Source organism: Schistocerca piceifrons, chromosome X, assembly GCF_021461385.2.
Source record: "Schistocerca piceifrons isolate TAMUIC-IGC-003096 chromosome X, iqSchPice1.1, whole genome shotgun sequence".
Taxonomy (NCBI): domain Eukaryota; kingdom Metazoa; phylum Arthropoda; class Insecta; order Orthoptera; family Acrididae; genus Schistocerca; species Schistocerca piceifrons.
In genome coordinates, this window is record NC_060149.1 from 806562294 (window position 1) to 806584768 (window position 22475).

The window sequence follows — 22475 nt, forward strand, 5'->3', positions numbered from 1 at the left end:
GACCTCAGAGATGTGTTCAGTTCTCCAATCATGAACATAGCTGAACTGAAGGCACGCAGTGACAAAGCATTCTGAACGTGACCCCCGAAACACTCTGATCTTTTGTGGAACATGCTGTTTTTCGATTTCAACTAGTGGCAGAAAACTAATATTAAACATGTCTTTCGCCAGTCTCACGACAATTAAAAACTGATGTCATTTTCCTTTTTATACAGTTTTTGGCCTCGGCACAACAAAAAACCAGTTCTTCCCATCCACTGTGGTACAACCTTGTCGTGGTGGATAGAATTACTTAACTAACAGCGTCACAACTGTTAACTGCCGAACTTGTGCAGTCATGCACACTTAACTGTACTCCTCAAACCGTGGCCGTCGTGTTGCGATTAATCTATCACTTGTAGCCGACCTCATGTACGTTAAGACGCTTACAGTGCCATATATTTGTCTAATTTTCCTTATTTTCTTCCATGACGTTTCCTTTTACGTCATTCATATGCTGTTCAGTTCTGATGTCATTCTGAGCAGTGGTTTTCTTTTTACAGCATTTTCAAATGGTTCAAATGGCTCTAAGCACTATGGGACTTAGCTTCTGAGGTAACAGTCCCCTAGAACTTAGAACTACTTAAACCTAAGTAACCTAAGGACATCACACACATCCATGCCCGAGGCAGGATTCGAACCTGCAACCGTAGCGGTCCAGACTGTAGCGCCTAGAACCGCTCGGCCACCACGGCCGGCACAGCATTTTGAAACTGGAATTTTAGTTAAGGACACCCTATATGCCACATATTATCCTAGAGTGCAGTTCTAGCTTCTGCAATCAGTTTGCATCCAGACGCTTTGATTTAGAATAGGACAAATACAGACATTTTTGCCACAATCCTGTAGCCTCCTTCTGGCCCCTTGATGTCTCCCTTACCATCTGCGCCCGTCCTGACCGCCTCTCCCCCACCCTCAGCTACCTTGGCCTCACCATTGACTGTCACCTCACCTGGATCCCTCATCTCCGCTCTATCCAATCCAAAGCCCACAACCGCCTCCGACTCCTCAAACTCCTCTCTGGCCGGACATGGGGGTTGGACCCCTCTACCATCCTCCACACCTACAAATCCTTAATCCGTCCCATCCTCTGTTATGCCAGTCCCGCCTGGGTATCCGATCCCCCCCCCCCCCAAATTATACAGGGCGTTTCAAAAAGAAAGAGCAGATTTCAAACATTTATTTCTCAAAAACTACAAATGATAGAAACACAATTCAAACGTTTCTTGTCAGAGAAAGGTTCAAAGTTTTTCAATGGTCCGCGCAGAAGTTCCATGCAAATCCGCAGTGGCGCTGGCGTTTGTTTGTAGGAAAATGGCGACGACACCACAGGAACGATCATTTTGTGTGCTGCAATTTGCAAAGTTAGAGTCCATTGTTGGTGTGCAACGTGCATTCCGCCGTCAATTCAACAAACAGCCGCCTCGTCATAAGCAAATTTATGAGTGGCATCACAGATTCGTAGAAGATGGTTGCATCTGCAAGCGAAAAAGCACGGGTCGTCCACGCACATCGGATGAAAATGTCGAGCGTGTCCGTGCAGCTTACGAAAGGAGCCCTAGAAAATCCACGGCACGGGCAAGTCACGAACTAAACATGTCTAAAACAACGGTATGGCGCGTTCTGAGTAACCGTCTGCACATGAAGCCGTACAAACTGCAGTTATTGCAAGCATTGCGTCCTGACGACCACAACAAAAGGTTCGAATTTTCAACTGCAATTCTACAGGACATGGAAGAGGACAATTTTGCCGAACGATTAATTTTTTCAGATGAATCAACGTTTCACATTTCTGGTAAAGTTAATCGGCATAACGTACGAATTTGGGCGAGTGAAACTCCGAGGGACGTTATTCAACATGAAAGAGACTCACCAAAGGTTAACGTCTTTTGTGCAATTTCGGTAAACAAAGTTTATGGACCTTTCTTTTTCATGGAGAAAACTATCACAGGAACCATTTACCTGGACATGTTAGAAAACTGGCTATTTCCTCAACTTCAGGAAGATTCAAATCACTTCATCTTCATGCAAGATGGCGCCCCACCACACTTCTCTGAACCTGTACGACGGTACCTAAATAACACCATTCCAGGACGGTGGATTGGAAGAGCAGGAGCACAAGATCAATGTCATCGTCTGTGGCCTCCCAGGTCACCAGACCTTACTCCCTGCGATTTTTATTTGTGGGGGTACATAAAGGACTGTGTTTATGTCCCACCTATGCCCGCTACTCTTCAAGAGGTACGACATCGAATTGTTGCGGCCGTGAATTCGGTAACTAAAGACCAGTTGCGTCGTGTGTGGCAAGAAATGAGATACCGGTTTGATATTTGTCGTGTAACAAATGGTGCTCATATTGAGGTACAGTTTTGATATTTGTTGTGTAACATTTGGTACTCATATTGAGTGAAGGACCGTTGGAATTGTGTTTCTATCATTTGTAGTTTTTGAGAAATAAATGTTTGAAATCTGCTCTTTCTTTTTGAAACGCCCTGTATAATTCCCTCCAGATCCTCGAGCTCCATGCAATCTGCCTCGCCTTCCGTATATGCCTCCCATCCCCCACGCATTTCCTCTATGACCTCATTCCTTTCCCCCATCTGCTCCTATTCCTTGAACATATCCACATACTCTACACTTCCCGCTGCCTTGATCCCCCTCATTCCCTGGTTGCTCCTCTCCTCTCCACCCCTCGCTCTCTGCTGCGCCTTCACTGTCGTGTCCCCCGCCCTACAGAAATACTGAGTCTTGCTGCTTCTATAGCTGCCATAATTGCGAAAGTGTTGCCGGTACAGGATGTTGTGTACGAAATTACCTCTCGATTGTTTCCCATAAATGTTGGATTGGGTTCATGTAGGGCGATCTGGGTGACCAAATCATTCGCACGTATTGTCCAGAATGTTGTTCAAACCAACCGCGAACAATTGTGGACCGGTGATGTGAGATCGATGTCTGGGAAACTGAAGTCCATGAATGGCTGCCAATGATTTCCAGTTAGTCGAGCGTAAACGTTTCCAGTCAATGATCGGGTCAGATGGACCAGAGGACCCAGTCCATTGCATGTAAACACAGCCCACACCATTATGAAGCCACCACCACCTGGAACAGAGCCGTGTTGACAATTTGGGTTCACAGCTTCACGGGGTCTTCGCCACACTCGAATCCTTCCATCAGGCCGGCCAAGGTGGCTGAGCGGTTCTAGGCGCTTCAGTCTGCAACCGCGCGACCGCTACGAGCGCAGGTTCGAATCCTGCCTCGGGCCTGGATGTGTGTTATGTCCTTAGGTTAGTTAGGTTTAAGTAGCTCTAAGTTCTAGGGGACTGATGACCTCAGCTGTTAAGTCCCATAGTGCTCAGAGCCATTTGAACCATTTTTCCTTCCATCAGCTCTTACCAACTGAGATCGGGACTCACCTGCAATTCCATCGTTTTCCAGTCGTCTAGCGTCCAACCGACACGATCATCGGTCATGAGTCCAGGAAGGGAGATGCCGTGCCGTTAGCAAAAGCACTCGCGTCAGTCGTCTATTGCCATTGCCCATTAACGACAAATTTCACTGCAGTGTCCTAACGGATACGTTCTTTGTGCGTTCCTCATTGATTTCTGACGTTATTTCACGCAGTGTTGCTTGTCTGTTATCACTGACAACTCTTTGCAAACGCCGCTGCTGTCGATCGATAAGTGAAGGCAGCTGGCTACTGCGTTGTCCGTGGTGAGAGGTAATGACTGAAATTTGGTATTCTCGGCACACTCTTGACACTTTGGATCTCGGAATACTGAATTCCTCTAACGATTTCCGAAATGGAATGTCCCATGCGTTTTGCTCCAACAGCGACTCTGATTTCGAAGTCTGCTAACTCCCGTCTTGTGGCCATAAACACGTCGGAAAACTTTTCACAGAGACCAAGTGAGTACAAATGACGGTCTGCCAATGCAGTACCCTATTATACCATGTGTACGCGATACTGCCACCATCTGTATATGTGCATATTGCTGTCCCAGGACTTATGTCAACTCAGTGTAATTCAGCTTTGTATGTATTGTGTTGTATGTTAACCGGGGACCTAGAAACGACGAAGAGGCTCCGTCTCCGCCGCAGCGGCAGTGGTCCACAACCCCACGACGATTACCGCAGTCCACTTCACCCCTCCGCCACCCCACACCGAACCCAGGGGTATTGTGCGGTTCGGCCCCCCTGGACCCCCCCCAGGGAACGTCTCACACCACACGAGTGTAGCCCCTATGTTTGCGTGCTAGAGTAATGGTGGTGTACGTGTACGTGGAGAACTTGTCTGCGCAGCAGTCGCCGACATAGTGTAACTGAGGCGGAATAAGGGGAACCAGTCCGAATTGGCCGAGGCTGATGGAAAACCGCCTAAAAACCATCCACAGACTGGTTGGTTCAGCGGACCTCGACACAAATCCGCCGGGCGGATTCGTGCCGGGGACCAGGCGCTCCTTCCCGCCCGGAAAGCCGTGCGTTAGACCGCACGGCCAACCGGGTGGGCGTAATTTAGCTTACCCTTCAAAAATGGTTCAAATGGCTCTGAGCACTATGCGATTTAACTTCTGAGGTCATCAGTCGCCTAGCACCTGGAACTAATTAAACCTAACTAACCTAAGGACATCACACACATCCATGCCCGAGGCAGGATTCGAACCTGCTACCGTAGCGGTCGCTCGGTTCCAGACTGTAGCGCCTAGAACTGCACGACCACTACGGCCAGCTAGCTTACTCTGCGCAGCTGCAATCCCCTCTGCATCCTTTAAATTTACTCATTTCTTCATTTAAATATTTTCTGCTGTATCATTATTTCACTATCAAATGTCACATTCATTTTGTGATTTTGCAGCCCAGTTTCGCTTAAAACTACATTTCTTAAAGTTGTTCACCAACATTCTAACGTCTTTGGTGACTGTTGTCAGTTATTGTCTGACGATTCCGCTTTAAAGTCGAACACCGGTTCACAGCATACATAAATGTTTTAAAACATCGACAAGTTTATTGACAAATATCAAATTGTTGTACGAAGCAGGAACCTATTACACTACATCAACATACGAACTCTAAAAATCAGTTTATAGTGCGTTACAGACAAACTCTAGAAATCAGTTTATAGTGGGTTTTGCTAGTCATACCCTCCCTTTTTTCACTTTCAAATGTAGCAGGCATGACCCTGCACGGGCCATAGTCTCTTTCACCAAGCTGTCACTGTTCTTATAGTAACTATGCGTTGGAGGCAATAGAATCGTTTAACAGTTTGTCGCAGATCTTAGTTCTCTCAACTTACACAACAGTGTTTCGTAGAGAGACCCCGTTTTCCCTTTGACGTTTCCCATTTACATTCGTAGTGCATTTTTATAACACCTTCGTACTTATCAAACCGCCGGCCGCGGTGGCCGAGGTGTTCTAGGCGCTTCAGTCCGGAACCGCGCGACTGCTACGGTCGCAGGTTCGAATCCTGCCTCGGGCGTGGATGTGTGTGATGTCCTTAGGTTAGTTAGGTTTAAGTAGTTCTAAGTTCTAGGGGACTGATGACCTCAGATGTTAAGTCTCATAGTGCTCAGAGCCATTTGAACCATTTGGACTTATCAAACCAATTGGTAATAAATCTTGCAGCCCACCTCAGAATTACTTTGATATCTTTTTCTTTATTCGTACTTTCTGGGATCCAATACAGTCGAGCTGCACTCAAAAATGGGTGGCACAAATGATGTATACGCTGTACCTTCATAGGTACACTACACGTATCCAGAATTTTCCCATTAACGGAAGTCAGTAATTCGTCTTAAGTACAAATAACCATATATGGCTTCACGCATTACACGTGGATACATCATCGACATGACTGAATTAAGCAGCATACTATTAAAAGTTTTCGATCGCCGGAGGAATGGTACTCCTACCCATCATTCACATTTATCCAGATTTAAAGCACGATGACATTTATCGCAACAAATAGTCATTTTCTTCAACTCTCCCTGAATCCCGCTACCACCACTCAACGACGGCACTGTCGCATACACAACAAGAGCATCAAAAAATAGTCTCAAATTCCTGTTAACTCTATCTGACAGATCCGTTGCGTTGAAAGATAAACTGTACAAAATCAGGTGATTCCACTGTACAAATGCACTAGCAAATATGTCATCATCAGTTTAGTCCTCAAGGCGAGGATGGAATGCGGCATCTTGTGAAGGATACGCTGTCAGGAAAACAAAAAGCAATAGGAAGGACTTATGCGAATGGATGGGACGGAGATCGGGATGAATATGTACGGACAAACAAATGATCACAGTTTCAGAAACTGGACGATTTATTCACGAGAAAGAACTTCACAAACTGAACAAGAAAATAACACATTGGTCCACGTCTGGCTCGTATGCAAGTAGTCATCCGGCTTGGCAAGAGTGATAGAGTTATTGGGTGTTGGGTGTCCTCCTCAGGGTATACGCTGTACCTTCATAGGTGCACTACACGTATCCAGAATTTTCCCATTAACGGAAGTCAGTAATTCGTCTTAAGTGCAAATAACCATATATGGCTTCACGCATTACACGTGGATACATCATCGACATCTGTCCCGTTGGCCTCGTTAGATCGTCAAAATTCCGCGATGGTTGGAGGGCTCTGCCCATTAAGTTCAAACGTTCTCAATTGGGGAGAGATCTAGCGACCTTGTTGACCAAAGTAGTGATTGGCAAGGACGGAGACAAGCAGTAGAAACTCTCGCCGCGTGCGGGCGGGCATTATCTTACTGAAATTTAAGCCCAGGATGGCTTGCCATGGAAGGCAACAAAAGGGGGCGTAGAGTATCGTCGCTGTGCTACAAAGGTGCCTTGGATGACAAGCAAAGAGAAAGTAGCGCGTAAAGAAAAAAGAAATTGCACCAGAGATCATCACTCCTGTTGATACCAAACTGTCTGACGCCCAGCTTACGGCCGTACAGTAGAGCTATACGGGGGCTACAAGGACACTATTAATTTATTTAAGATGGCGGACCCTGCCCCCAGCTCCACCCTTTGATCAATTACTTACCCATCTCCCACTTCTAAACCCAGACCCTCCCCCTACCACTTTCCCTTCCCACCTGCAAAAACGGCGGGAAAAGTCGTTCAGTCTGTGCTGAGCTGTTAGTGAGGAATGATGTAGGTTAGGTTTTTCTTTATTTCTGGGTGTTTTCCTGTTGGAGACTTGTGGGGAAAGCTCAGTCCCTCCTCTCCCCTCCCCCACCTAGAAAAATGGTGGGAAACACTCAATCTGGCCTGAGCTGTTGGACTGGAAGGATCTCACGATACAGACTTACGTGCCAGAGGATATACTGTTTATTTATAAAATTCATTTTTTATATTTTTTATATTTTTTATTTAATCAGTTTGCGAGAGACATGGCTCCTCCCCTCCCTTCCCCGCCCTCCCCCCTGGAAATTGGCGGAAATCGCACAGTCTGTGCTGAGCTGTCAGTGTGGAAGGATATGAGGTGGTGTATCTTTATTTTGAGGTGTTATCCTGTTGAAAAATGCTTGCTAAAACTTTTTTTATGCATGTGCTCACCTTGATGGGTGGGGCCCGACTGGCCTAGTTCACATTACCACTACCAGAGGGCCCTGGGAAAAGCAACCTCCCTAATCACACATAGAAATTTATGGGAACACACCATTCTGTTCTTGGTTTTTCAGTTGTTCAGCGATATTTATGTCCTCAGGTGTTCACCAGTACTTACTGGAAGGATCAAATGTCTTTGCTACAACTGCTACAAGTTTCTACAAGCCAGAGGCAGCCACTCGTTTTGTTCTGGGAACTACGACTGGCGGCCTTTGTGAGAGAGACTGGAAGCACTTCGTTCTTGGTTGGTGTGTCAGGTGGCTGGTGGTACGTATGTGTGCAGGTGCCTCAATGACTGCTGGATATAGAGAAGATATTTTCGCTGTTAGTCTAGCACTAGAGAGCCCTATGTGGGAAGGATGGCTATTAATAATAGGACATCAAACTGTCACTTAAGTGCAGGGGAGTAAACTCCTGCACATTTGCAAGTGAATAGCTGCAGGAAGGGACATAACGATGGGTAATAATATTAGGACATCGACTCACTATTCCAATGTTGCTACTTTTTCCTTTATTGTATTTTCAATTCCACATCCGGGAAGGGCTGGTAGCAGCATAGGCGCTGCTCTTTAGCCTAGAGAAATTACAAGTATACAGAGGAAATTTAAGACAATAAATATGAGAAAACATGGTGGGAGATAGATATAAACAAGGGGGAACATAATGGAAGAAAGAATACAAAAAGGGGTGATTGTAAAAATGCAGATAAAAAGCAAAACAGTATTTTACACAAAAAACCACTCACTGTAAGAATTAAAAGACACAAGTTCAAGTATGGCCGGAGCATAAAAAGCGCAGAATTATTGAAATAGCCACACAATGGGCGGCATAGCACGGAAACCGTGGACAGCAATACTATATACAAGTCAAGCATATGATTAAAAATCACATCACTTCAGAGCACTGTAGAACTGTACCAAACACAACACTGACACAGCACACTCGATGATGCATAAAAAACTGGGAGGATCTGCCATGGGTGGGGATATGAGGGAGCAGGGAATAGGGAGGAAAGTGTGGTGCTAGAATGGGGGATAGAAGGGGGGATGGGGTTGGAGGCGCGCCGAAGGGGGCCGGAGAGGGGAAGATGGGAGAGGACAACAGCCGAGGAGGGAGTGCAGAGACTAGGGGGGGGGGGAAGAAGGAAAAACTGCTCAGGGAGAAGTAGGGGATGGGAAAAGGGGGGCTCTGGGGAAGTGGGGGGGCAACAAGGCCAGGCTACAGTTGGTAAGAGGGATAGACATCATGGTGAAGTTCATCAGCCAGGAGGGGGTTTCTGGAAAGTGCCTTGATGAAGGGGGTGTGGAGATGGAGAGAGGGTGGGACACAGCGATAGAGGCGTGGCAATGGGCGGGGGGTGGAGAGGAAGGAGGACACCAGGGAGTGGGGTTAGATCAAGCATCAAGCCTGCAGACAATGTAATGGATGCAGATATGTTGGAGAAAAAGGAGAAGGTGGGGGAAGAGGATGAGTTCATAAAAGATCTGTGTGGGGGATGGAAGGTGGATATGGAAGGCAAGGCAGAGCATATGGCATTCAAGGATTTGGATGGCGTTATGAAAGTGCGGGAGGGGCGAAGGATCCAGGCAACGCTGGTGTAACAGAGGATACGATGTATTAGGAATTTCTATGTGTGAAGGAGAGTGGAAGGATGCAACCTCCATGTCTGACCGGACAGGAGTTTCATGAGACAGAGGCAGATACGGGCATTCCTCTGGATGGTCAGGAGATGAGGGGTCCAGTTGAGGTGACAGTCAAGGGTGAGGCTGAGGTATCTCAGGGGAGGGCTGGGTGAATGGGACAACCATAAATGGAGAGGTAGAAATCATGGAGGCAGAAGGAGCAGGTGGTGTGGCCTATGATGATTGCCTGGGTTTTGGACAGGTTGATATGAAGGAATCACTGGTTACACCAAGTGGTGAACTGGTCAAGGTAGGTGTGAGGGGTCGTTGGGACAGTTGAAGGTTAGGATAGAGAGCCAGGAAGGCGATGCCATAAGCAAATTGGAGTTGGTGTACAGGTGGGGGTTGCTTGGGCATACCTGCTATGTACAGGAGATAGAAGAGAGGGGACAGGATGGAGCCTTGGTGGACGCCAGTGGTGCAATAAAAGATACAGGAGTTGGCATTGTGGAGGGTGACATACGAAGGATAGTATGAGAGGAAGGAAGCCACCAGATGGATAAAATTGATAGGCAGGGCGTGGGTTTGGAGTTTAAAGAGGAGACTGGGATGCCAGACACGGTCGTAAGCATTTTGGAGGTCGAGAGAAACAAAAATGGCGTGGGGACAGGAGTTAAGATGGAGGTGTGAAGCATGGTGGACGAGGTTAAGGAGTTGGTCTTTGATGGAGCAGGAGGGCTGGAAGCCACACTGGGTATGGGGGAGGAGCTGGTGTTGACTAAGGTGGTGATGAATACGACAGGAGAGGATAGATTCGAAGACGTTACTGAAGACGGAAATGAGGCAGATGGGACGATAGGAAGAGGTGGCAGAAAGGCATTTGTTGGGTTTGAGGAACAGGAGGATGAGGGAAGTCTTCCACAGGTTGGGGTAAAAGCCTGTGGAGGGGATGACGTTATATAAAGCGGCAAGAACATTCAGGAAAGAGAAGGGGCATTCTTTGAGGTGGTAGTAGGTCACACAGTCGTGACAACAGGTCATGTTGCATTTTGACCAAAGGATAAGTTTAATGTCTTTTCCTTTAATAGGAGTGTTAATGTTGGAGGGGGGTAACTGCTCCAAGTACTGGAAACTGGGAGCAAGTGGAGTGACAGAGGTATCGGAATGTTCCATGATGGTGGGGAAAAGGGAATAATCAGAGTGGAGATCATCAGGGATGGAGGAGACCTCGAAAAGCTGGGAATGGAAGTGATTGGCCTTACTGAGGTTGCCGGGAATGGGGCGGTCGTTATGGAGAAGGAGGTAATGGGGTGTGGAATGGGAACAGGTAAGGCAATGGAAGGCAGACCAGTACTTCGAGGGGTTTATAGGGAGGGTGGCATTGAGTCATGTACAGGTTTGTCGCCAGTCCCAGCGTTTCTTCACTGTAATAAGGTTCTGAACATGTCGCTATAGTTTCCAGTGGTGGTGGATCTTATCCCTGTCATGTGTGCACAGGAAGGAGTGATAGAGGCATCAGGATTGGTGGAGGAGGAGGACATCCCGTGGAGATAGAGTGAGACGGTGTGGGTGGATCGTTTTAGTAGGGACATGGGCATCCACAGCGTCAGCAATGGTTTTCTGGAGGAAGGACGAGGCATGGGTGACGTTGTAGAGATGGTGATAAGTAAGAAGATGGCTTTCGACCTGGGTGGCGATGGATTCCCGGTAAGCATTCCAGGTGACGCGACGGTATTATTGGACTGGCTGTTGATGTACTTTCCGGGATGTGAGGTCGTGTTCCAAGAACTTTTCTGCTCCTTACGTTTCGTCCAGGACTGCGCTGGACTTCCTCAGTCGGCAAGACTCAGCGGAGCAGCGTCTCTGAGGAAGTCCAGCGCAGTCCTGGACGAAACGTAAGGAGCAGAAAAGTTCTTGCACCATGACCTCACATCCCGGAAAGTATATCAACAGCCATGTCACCCGGTCGTGAAAGTCTTCATTCTACAGTATTATTGGACTACCCTGGAGGGGGTGCAGGATGGGGGACTGGAGGCAGGTGGTGAGCAAATGTTATGGTGAGAAGGACGGGAAGGTGGTCGCTACATGTGGGGTCAAGGATGTCTACGGCGATATGCCCAAGGAAGTTGGCAGAGGCTATGACAACTTCAGGAGTGGTGGTGCTTTGAGACAGGTGTGCTGAGGAAGAGGAACAAGGTCACCTTGGATTGTGGGGAGGAAATGACATGACCACCAAAGGGTGGCAGGGGAGCGGCTATGGATGTTGATGTCGGCGGTAATCACATAGGTGGAGGAAGGTCCAGTCAGTGTGGGAGATGAAGTTGTAGTTAATAGGGGCAGTGGAGCGGACACAGACGGTGACACAGGTGATGGAAAGGGAAGGGAAAAAGTCGCTGAGGATGAGGTGTACGTTAGGGTGATTGAGAAGGGGTTGTGGCTGGATGGAGATGTGTTTAAGGTGGCTAATGGCGGCTCCAACTTGCGCTCAGGGACCAGGATCAACTGTTCAGGGGAGGGTGTAGGGAGAGTTGTGGACAGGGTGGTAGGGCTGGAGAAAGGTTTCATTCAGGAGCAAGGTATTGACCTGGTGTTGGGACAGGGTGTTTAGGACAAGGTATTTGTTGGGTTGGATGGAGCAGATGTTCTGGAAGAGGATGCGACACTCATGCTGTGCCATGACAGGGGGAGAGGAGGGTGAAGGGAGAGAAGTGAGAGGACAGGGGTGACTTAAACTAGGGTGTCTAGGCAGGTGAACGTGATTGGTTGGTTTAAAGGCGGGAGAAGGGACCAAACTATGAGGTCATTGGTCCCTTGTTCCTAATAAAACAATGCCACAAGTGTGGGAAAAAACAGACGAATCATATAACACAAAACGGAAATAAAGGAAAAGCCACAAGAACGAAGAGAAGGCAACGAACACTAAAAGGAACAAAAGAGAACAAGAAAACAACAGAGACGCTTGAAACAGAAGAGAGTAAAACATGAAAGCAGATTACAGTGGCTGGCCAACCACGAGAATATAAAGGGAAAGCCAGCCAATCAGCAACACATTAAAACCTCCACCCTAAAAGCACTAGGGTGAAGGACACAGAGGGACAAAGGACATGCACTGAAATCTAGATAGTAGTATAAAACCCACTCTCACGGGTAAAACACAAAACTAAAGCTGCTGTGGAGGCATTGTCGCCCAACAGCAAAGGTAGAGTGCTGGGAAAGTTAAAAGTCTGCCGCAGAGCGGTTAAAAGTGGGCAGTCCAGCAAGAGGTGGACGACTGTCATTTGTGAGCCCCAGTGACACTGAGGTGGGTCCTCGCAACGGAGTAGGTAACCATGCGTTAGCCACATATGGCCAATGTGGAGCCGGCAGAGGGCAAATGATCCCCTGTGAGAGGCCTGCATGGAGGACTTCCACACATTCATAGTCTCCTTAATGACACAGAGATTGTTGTGGATGCTGTTATGCCATTCTGTCTCCCAAAGCCGGAAAACCATGTGGTGTAAAACACAACGCAGGTCAGCTTTGGAGATGCCTACCTCCAGAAGCGGTTTCTGCATCGCCTGTTTGGCCAGCCTGTGGGCAAGTTCATTCCCGGGGATTCCGACGGGTCCTGGGGTCCACACAAACACCACAGACAAATGTAATGTATTGCGAATACATAGAAAGAAGGATCCTTTATTGTATGATTATATGATAGCGGAACAAACAGTGGTAGCGGTTACTTCTGTAAAATATCTGGGAGTATGCGTGCGGAACGATTTGAAGTGGAATGATCATATAAATTTAATTGTTGGTAAGGCGGGTACCAGGTTGAGATTCATTGGGAGAGTGCTTAGAAAATGTAGTCCATCAACAAAGGAGGTGGCTTACAAAACACTTGTTCGACCTATACTTGAGTATTGCTCATCAGTGTGGGATCCGTACCAGATCGGTCTGACGGAGGAGATAGAGAAGATCCAAAGAAGAGCGGCGCGTTTCGTCACAGGGTTATTTGGTAACCGTGATAGCGTTACGGAGATGTTTAATAAACTCAAGTGGCAGACTCTGCAAGAGAGGCGCTCTGCATCGCGGTGTAGCTTGCTGTCCAGGTTTCGAGAGGGTGGGTTTCTGGATGAGGTATCGAATATATTGCTTCTCCCTACTTATACCTCCCGAGGAGATCACGAATGTAAAATTAGAGAGATTAGAGCGCGCACGGAGGCTTTCAGACAGTCGTTCTTCCCGCGAACCATACGCGACTGGAACAGGAAAGGGAGGTAATGACAGTGGCACGTAAAGTGCCCTCCTCCACACACCGTTGGGTGGCTTGCCGAGTATAAATGTAGATGTAGATGTAGAATAGCGGGACTGTTCCAGGACATACATGGACTCCTGAATGGACGCTACCAGAGGGTGGCGAGGGTAGTATTGGTCGATAGCTTGTCGGCTGCTCGAGCAGTCTGTACACAAGAGAAATGACTCACCAGGGCATGAGCGGATGTGAAAACACTGCAGCCAACTGGCAAGGAGTGCTGCTCAATATGTCCTCCATGAACATATGCGAAGCCTATGTGACCATCGGCCATTGAGCCGTCAGTGTAAACCACTTCAGAGACCTGGAACACGTCAAGAATCGAGGGAAAGTGACAGCAGAGAGCGGCAGGGTTAACGGAGTCCTTAGGGCCATGCAAAAGGTCCAGATGAAGATGCAGCTGAGGTGTACACCATGGAGGCGTACGTGAACGGACCACAAGTATAGGTGGTAAAGGGAAGGACTCCAGTTCGGAGAAAAGGGACCGCATGCAAACTGTAATCGTTAGCCCTGATCTGGGCCGCTGATGCGGGAGATGAACTGCCACAGGTGGGAAAAAGAGACAGCAATTCAGATGCTCAGGCGAGCTATGAATGTGTACATCGTAACTGGCGAGCAGTTGCGCTCGTCTGATCTGCAGTGGAGGGACACACGCCTCCACCAGTACGCTGGTCACATGACTCGTCCTAAAAGCTCCTGTCGCTAATCGGACCCCACAGTGGTGCACAGGGTCGAGTAAATGCAATATTGAAAGCGCTGCCGAACCATAAACCACACTCCCATAGTCAGCTCGGGATTGGACAAGGGCTCTGTAGAGCTGCAGCAGCGTAGAGCGATCAACACCCCAATTATTGGTGTTGCTCAGGCATCAGAGGACACTGAGGTGCTGCCAGCACTTCTGCTTAAGCTGACGAAGATGAAGGATCCAAGTCAATTGAGCCTCGAAAACCAGTCCTAGGAATTGATATGTCTCCACTACAGTGAGTGGATCATCATTAAGGTAAAGTGTGGGTTCCGGGTGAGTGGTACGACGCCGACAGAAGTGCATGACACACAACTTTGCGGCTGAAAACTGAAAGCCATCGGCTAGAGCCCAAGACTGCGCCTTGTGGATGGCTCCCTGGAGGCGCCGATCGGCAACAACAGTACTGGAGCATCAGTACGAAATATGGAAATCGTCTGCATACAGAGAAGGTGAGACGAAGGGCCCGACAGCTGCTGCTAGACCATTAATGGCCACTGAAAATAGAGAGACAGTCAATACAGAGCCCTGTGGGACTCAATTCTCCTGGATATGGATGGAACTATGGGAGTCACCAAATTGGACACGGAAAGTATGGAGTGACAGAAAGTTTTGGATAAAAATCGAGTGTGGTCGCCAGAGGCCCCACTCATACAATATGACAATGTCGTCCAGTCATGTTGTATGCTTTACATAAGTAAAAAAAGACGGCAATCAGGTGTTGTCGTCTGGAAAATGCTGTTCGGATGGCAGGCTCGATGGACAGAAGATTATCAGTGGTAGAGCGACCCTGTCGGAAGCCGCCCTGACATGGCGCCAGCAAGCCACGTGACTCCAGGGCCCAACCCAACCGCTGACATACCATACATTCCAGCAGCTTACAAAGAACGTTGGTGAGGCTGATGGGCCAATAGCTATCCACATCAAGACTGTTTTCACCGGATTTGAGCACCAGAATGATGGTGCTCTCCCACCATTGCGATGGAAACACGCCATCGCATCAGACCCAGTTGAAGATGACGAGAATACGTCGCTTGTATCAGATGAGAGATGTTTAATCATCTGGCTGTCGATGCGATCAGACCCACGTGCTGTGTTGGGGCAATGTGAAAGGGCACTGAGAACCTCGCACTGTAAATGGGGCGTTATGGGATTCACTGCAGCGTGTAGTGAATGAGAGGACGTTCCCTTCCAGCCGCCGTTTGAGGGTGCGAAAGGCTGCACGGTAATTGCCCGATGCAGAGGCTCGAGCAAAGAGCTCAGCAAAGTGCTCGGCAATCGCATTTGCGTCGATACATAACTCATCATTTACGGTAACACTGGGGATAGCTGTTGGGGCCTGGTACCCAAAAAGAGGTTTGATCTTTGCCCAGACTTGGGATGGTGACGTGTGGCACCCAACGGTGGAGACGTATCTCTCCCAACACCCCTTCTTCCGTTGTCTGATAAGGTAGCGAACACGGGCACGGAGCCATTTAAAGGTTATGAGGTACTCCAGGGAAGGTTGCCGCTTATGCCGCTGTAGAGCTCGCCGACGCTCCTTAATTGCTACAGCGACTTTCGGCGACCACCAAGGGACTGCCTTACGCCTCAGGCACCCAAAAGAGCGAGGGATTGCGTTTTCTGCCTCAGAGACAATTGTGCTGGTAACCTGCTCAACCATCACATTCATGTTATCGTGTGGGGGAGATTCAGCGGTGACAGCAGGAGTGAAAGTTCCCCAGTCTGCCTTGTTCAAAGCCCACTTGGGCAGGCGTCTGTGTGCCTGACGCTGGGGCAGTGACAGGAAGAAGGGGAAGTGCTCACTGCCACACAGGTCGTGATATGCTCTCCAGTGGATAGATGGGAGAAGTCTTAGGCTGCAAATTGATAAGTCAGTCGCCGAATAACTATAATGAGCCACACTGAAATGTGTGGCGGCCCCAGTATTTAAGAGGCAGAGGTCGAATTGCAACAGTAAAGTTTCAACATCTCTGCCTTGGCCAGTAAGCATGGTACCACCTCACAAGGGGTTATGGGCATTAAAATCTCCCAGAAGTAGGAAAGGTTTAGGGATTTGGTTAATCAGTGCAGCTAATACATTGAGGGGTACTGCACCATCTGGAGAAAGATATACATTGCAGACAGTTATTTCCTGCGTCATCCGTATTCTGACAGCCGCAGCTTCAAGAGGGGTTTGAAGGGGCACATGTTCACTACAGACTGAGTTTAGGACATAAACTCAAACTCCACTTGACAGTCGATTATAGTCACTACGGTTCCTGTATTACCCCTTATAGCCGTGGAGGGCAGGGGTCCGCATTTCCAGGAACCAAATTTCCTGGGGGGCAATGCAGATAGCAGGTTTAAAGCTTAACAGTTGCCATAGCTCAGCCAGGCCGTGGAAAAAACCACCGAAATTCCACTGGAGGATGACATCGTGAGACTGGGAAGACATGAAACATTCAGTGAGGCAGTTTACACCTCAGGGTCACCTGCTGCCACCGATTTATTGCCTGAGCAGTTTATATCCATTGTGTCTGAGGGTCTGGCGAGATCTAGATCCTCAGCGGACGCCAAAATCTCCACCACATCCTCAGCCACAGAGCTTGTAGGTAGTGGTGGTGTGGATACCACCGCAATTTTCTTGGTCTTGGAGGTTTTCTTTTTAGGTTTCTCTCGCTGCTCCTTGGGTTTCCCTGGCTGGGAGAACTTCACTGGGACTGAGGATGAGTGTGAAGCCCTATAACCAGCTGCTTTTGGGCTCTTCAGCCACAGGTGGGTGTCATCTTTCCCACTAGAAGAAACCTGGGAAGGGAGTGACCCAAGGGACCCCTTCCTAGCGAAAGAGGCCAAAGAAGACTTACGCTTCTCTGGCTTAGAAGTGGGGATGGACGTCGCCGGTGGTTGGGGGGTGTTGCTCCCAAAGTAGGTGGTGCAGCAGCAACAGGGAGGGAAATGACCCCCACCATCAAGGGGGCAGGTGTAGTCTTCCGGCTCTGAGAGGTGACATGGGTTGGTGGAGCTGGTGGTGCCAGAACTGTTGTAGCGACCGTGTAAGACGATGTCATATGCACAGGATGCAGACATTCAAATTTTCTCTTAGCCTCAGTGTAGGTCAGTCGGTCTAGGGTCTTGTACTCCATGATTTTCCTTTCTTTCTGGAGAATCCTGCAGTCAGGTGAGCAAGGCAAATGGTGCTCTCTGCAGTTGACTCAGATGGGAAGCGGGGCACATGGAGTATTGGGATGTGATGAGTGTCTGCAGTCTTGGCATGTGATGCTGGAAGTACAGCAGGAAGACATATGGCCGAATTTCCAGCACTTAAAGCACCACATCACTGGAGGAATATGGGACTTTACACCACACAGTTAGACCATCACCTTGACCTTCTCGGGCAATGTATCACCCTCAAAGGTCGAGATGAATGCACTGGTGGCAACCTAATTATCCTTCAGACCCTGGTGGACATGCTGGACGAAATGCACACCTCGCCGCTCCAAACTAGCGAGCAGCTCATCGTCGGACTGCAAAAGAAGGTCTCTGTGAAATATGATACCCTGGACAATATTTAAGCTCTTATGGGGCGTGATGATTACAGAAATATCCCCCACCTCGTCACAAGCGAGTAACTCCTGTGACTGAGCAGAGGGTGCTGTTTTGATCAAGACTGATGCAGATCTCATTTTAGACAAGCCCTCCACCTCCCAGGACTTGTCCTCTAAATGCTCAACAAAAAACTGAAGCTTCACTGTCATGAAATATTCCCCATCAGCTCTCAAACATACAAGGTACCAGGTTGAATAAGATCCGCTGCCATCCTTAGCCTGACGTTCCTCCCATGGTGTGGCCAGGGAGGGGAATGATTTGGGGTCATACTTCGGTAAACTGAATTGAGTTCGTGGTCGCTTAGAGACCACTGGTGTTTCACCACCAGCAAGAGATGATGGACTACACTTCATCACGTGTCATCTGCCCTGATGCCATCCACTCTAACCAGGGGCCCTCCCCACAGGCGCCACCCAGCCACAGCAAAGGCTACCTAGCAGGATGGCCATTGCCGGGAGTCCCAATGCTCCAGGAGGATGGGCATCTACCCCTTGTCATATGTGGGGAGTTAACGGCGCAGGCATCAGCAGAGTGATTCTCGTGTGATCAGGGAGCTACAACCAACAGGGTACATGGCGGCCCCACCACAACAGACTGGCTACCGTGCTCGATACCTGGTGCAAAGAAGTCCATGGTCATCATCGACACCAAGGAAGATGTCCTCGCCCAAGAGATGGAGAATGGGCAGGACTGCAATGCAACGATGAAAAAGTGGGCTAAAGATCTCAATGCACAATGGACACGATGCACCTTGTAAGGCACCCTTCCCCAGTTGGCTCGCTCTTCGGGAAAATTTTGAAGAATGGAGGTCAAACCCTACAGGGGACCATCACATAAAGACCGAAACTTGTGAAACTCCTTTTAGTCGCCTTGTACGACAGGCAGGAATACCTCAGTCCTATTCTAACCCTGGACCTGCAGGGGGGGGGGGGGCAGGTGAAGATGAAGTGGGCTTGGTTGTGGGGGTAGTTGGCGAAGGTGATGAGTTGAAAGATGGAGTGGGTGGCGACAGATATCTTTTGGAGGGTATGGGGGCGTTGCAAAGGATGGATGTTTTGGAGGACTATGGTTAAGAAACGGATGATATCTTCAGCTGTGGGGTTGGATGAAGGGAATTGTTGGGGTGAAAGCAGGAGCGATGGGACAGATGGGGACGGTAAACTTGTGGGCGACAGGAAGGGGTTTAGCCTTACATTCGCAGGAATAGGTGGGATATGGTGCATTGCAAATGTTACAGGAAGGGGGGTTGGCATGGTTGGGACAGTTTTTTAGGAAATGGCAGGCCTTGCACTGGGGACAGGTGGGGGTATAATTACAGTAAGTGGTCAGGTGGCAGCGGTAGAAACAGGGAGAGGATTTGGAGGATTCATCTGGGTGGCAGCGGTGAAAAATCAGGGCACCTGGGTGAGAAGGTAGTCAATGGATGGGGCGGACTCCGAACAGACCAGCTTGAGGTAAGTGGGGCTGGTGGCATTGTAGATACAGTGGGTAGAATGGATTTCGAAGTAAGGATGGGAGTAGAGTTAAGCCAGCACCTTAACCTCCATGATCACCAGGCTGAGATTGGTGATCACAGCAGTGTAGATCGGGGGATGACAGGGAGGCTGGGGTTGGCAAGGACAAGAAGGGGAGGGGAAGGGTGTTAGGGGTGTGCAGGGGCCAAACATGATATGCGGGAGTTTACGGGGAAGGTCTGTATGAAAGGAGGGGAAGGGGGATTTGATTAGGGCTGAGTCCCTGTGGAGAATCAGTTGGGAAGTGGGAGCACCTGTAAGTTACTTTTGTATCTCAATAGTGAGGGTACAGGTGTCGAGGAGCTTGGGGTCCAGGGTCAAAAGTACAAAGGTGTGGAGAGTGGGTGGTGGGGCATGGATCACAAGAGGAGAGTTGGTATCCATGGAGAGGTGGCAGGAGGGAGAGAGGGAGTGGCAGTGATTTTTTGTTCGAAGTGATGGGAGTGGAGTCATCATTTACGCACTTCAGAGGCATTTGGTGAGGGATGGGGAGTAGAGGTAGGTGGAAGCTGGTATATCCTTCGGGCATGGCAGAGGTGCCAGGTGGAGCTGGGGGTTCCATGGTGGCAACTGTGGCCCAGCGTGATGTGATGCGGGAGGGGAAGGCAGACAATGAGGTGACAGGGGGTGAGAGAGGGGGAAGCTGACCATCTGAGAGGTTGCAGCAGAGGTGGCAGCAGAGGCATATGTGAGGGCAGATGTGGGCGTGGGAGCTGTTGCTCCTGTGGAGGCTGGGGGAAGGGTGTAGACGTGGGGGTGGACATCTGGGGAGCAGATGGGAGAATGGATGACTGGGGGAGGGGAGACGAGGCGAGGTGTGAGGGGGGAGGCCAGAGGTGTCACTCCAGGTTGTGATAGCTGAAGCTGAGGATGGGAAGGTGTAGATGACAGTGGAGGTAGGAGAGCTCATGGCAAAGTCGGCGATGGACAGACAGCAGGAAGACAGCAGGTGGAAAGCATTGGGCAGTAGCAGTGGCAGCAGTAGCAGTGGCGGCGGCGGGGACAGCGGGGGCAGCGGGGGCTGCGGGGGCGGCGGGGGCGGCGGCGATCACCAGAAGGAGCGGGGGCGGCTGTGACGGCGGCTGGCGGACAGATAGATGAATGGACGGCAGCAGTGGATGGAAACGCCAGATGGTGATGAAGACGATGCTGGTGACAGGTTGGCGATGGTGACAGTGTTGGTGATGGTGATGGTGCAGGCGACGCTGGCGGCGCCGTTGGCGGCGAAGGTAATGGCCACGGCAATGGTAATGGTGACGGTGACGGTGACGGTGATGGCGACGGCGATGGTGACGGTGATGGTGATGGTGACGGCGATGGCGATGGCGATCGCGACGGCAATGGTGGTGGAGACGGCGATGGTGAGGGTGACGGCGAAGGCGAAGGCGACGGCGACGGAGACGGCGACGGTGACGGCCACGGGGACGGCGGTGGCGACGGGGACGGGGACAGCGATGGAGACGGCGACGGCGACGGGGATGGCGATGGCGATGGTGACGGCGACGGGGATGCGACGGTGACGGTGACGGCGACGGTGACACCGACTTAACATCTAAGGTCATCATTCCCCTAGACTTAGAACTATGTGAACCTAACTAACCTAAGGAAGTCACACACATCCATGCCCGAGGCAGGATTCGAACCTGCGACCGTAGTGGCCACGAGGTTCCAGACTGAAGCGCCTAGAACCACTCGGCCACAGAGGCCGGCCTCAACCGAGGGACATGACACTTAATAAAAGGAGAAAACTATACATATAAAGGCGATGAAAAGAAGGACATAAAAACAGAATAAGTGGCGATAATGGGGGTAAAAATATACACTGACTCAGAGACGTTTATTGTTGGACAGTTAAAAAAGTCTATATATTGTTAAAAGACACCATTGGGCATTCGTGGAGCACATAAAATACGCTGAAGTCACATGCAAAGGTTAAAAGTTGGCCACCGTATTAAAACATTCCAGAAGAAAGACACTTAAAACCATTGTAACAGATGAAGCACACATGATGAAGAATTATAACTGCCAGGAGGGACCTGCCAAAAGAGAGGCGTGAGAGGAGGGACAAAGAGGGGAGCATAAGGTTCAATGGGGGAGGGGGTAGGATGAAAAGAAAAGGTGCGTAACAAAGGAAGGGGGGCATCAACGATTTGTAGGTGTGAACGTTGGTGGAATGATACAGTCCCCATGTCCAGCTGGACAGGAGTTTCAGGAGGCGGAGTCTATTCTGGGCTTTGTGTTGGATGATAAGGAGATGGGGAGTGCAGGTGGGGTGATGGATAAGTGTGAGACTAAGGTATTTTAGTGTGGGAGTGAGGTGGATAGGATGACCATAAATGGTTAAGTAGAAATCATGGAGACAGAAGTCGTGGGTTTTAGAGCCTATGATGATTGCCTAGGTTTTGGAAAGGTTGGTGCGAAGGAACCGATGGTTGCACCAAGTGGTGAGCTGGTCAAGGTGAGTTTGGAGGGTATGTTGGGACCATTGAAGGGTAAGATAAAGGATCAGGAAGGCGGTGTCATCAGCAAATTGGATGAGATGAACAGGCGAGGGAGGTTTGAGCTTATCGGCAGTACACAGGAGATAGAGGAGAGGGGAAAGGACGAAGCCTTGGGGCACACTGGCAGTGAGATAGAAAGTACAGGAGTTGGACTTGTGGATAGTGGTGTATGAGGGACTACGGGAGGTGAAGGATGAAATGAGACAGACGAAATTGATAGGGAGAGCATAGGTCTGGAGTTTGAAGATGAGCCTGGGACGACGGACATGGTTGTAGGCATTCTGGAGGTCAGGGGAAACAAAGATAGTGGAGTGATGAGAGTTAAGTTGGAGGGAAAGAAGATTGGAAACATTAAGGAGTTAGTTGTTGGCTGAGATGGAGGCCCGGAAGCCACACTGGGTAAGGGGAAGGAGGTGGTGCTGGTTAAAGTGGCGATGGATTCAGTGGGAGAGGATGGGCTCCAAGACCTTACTGAACACGATGGTGAGGCAAATCGGACGATATGAAGAGGTGTCAGAGGGGGTTTGTTGGGTTTAGGGAACAGCAGGATATAGGAAGTCTTCGACAGGTCAGGGTA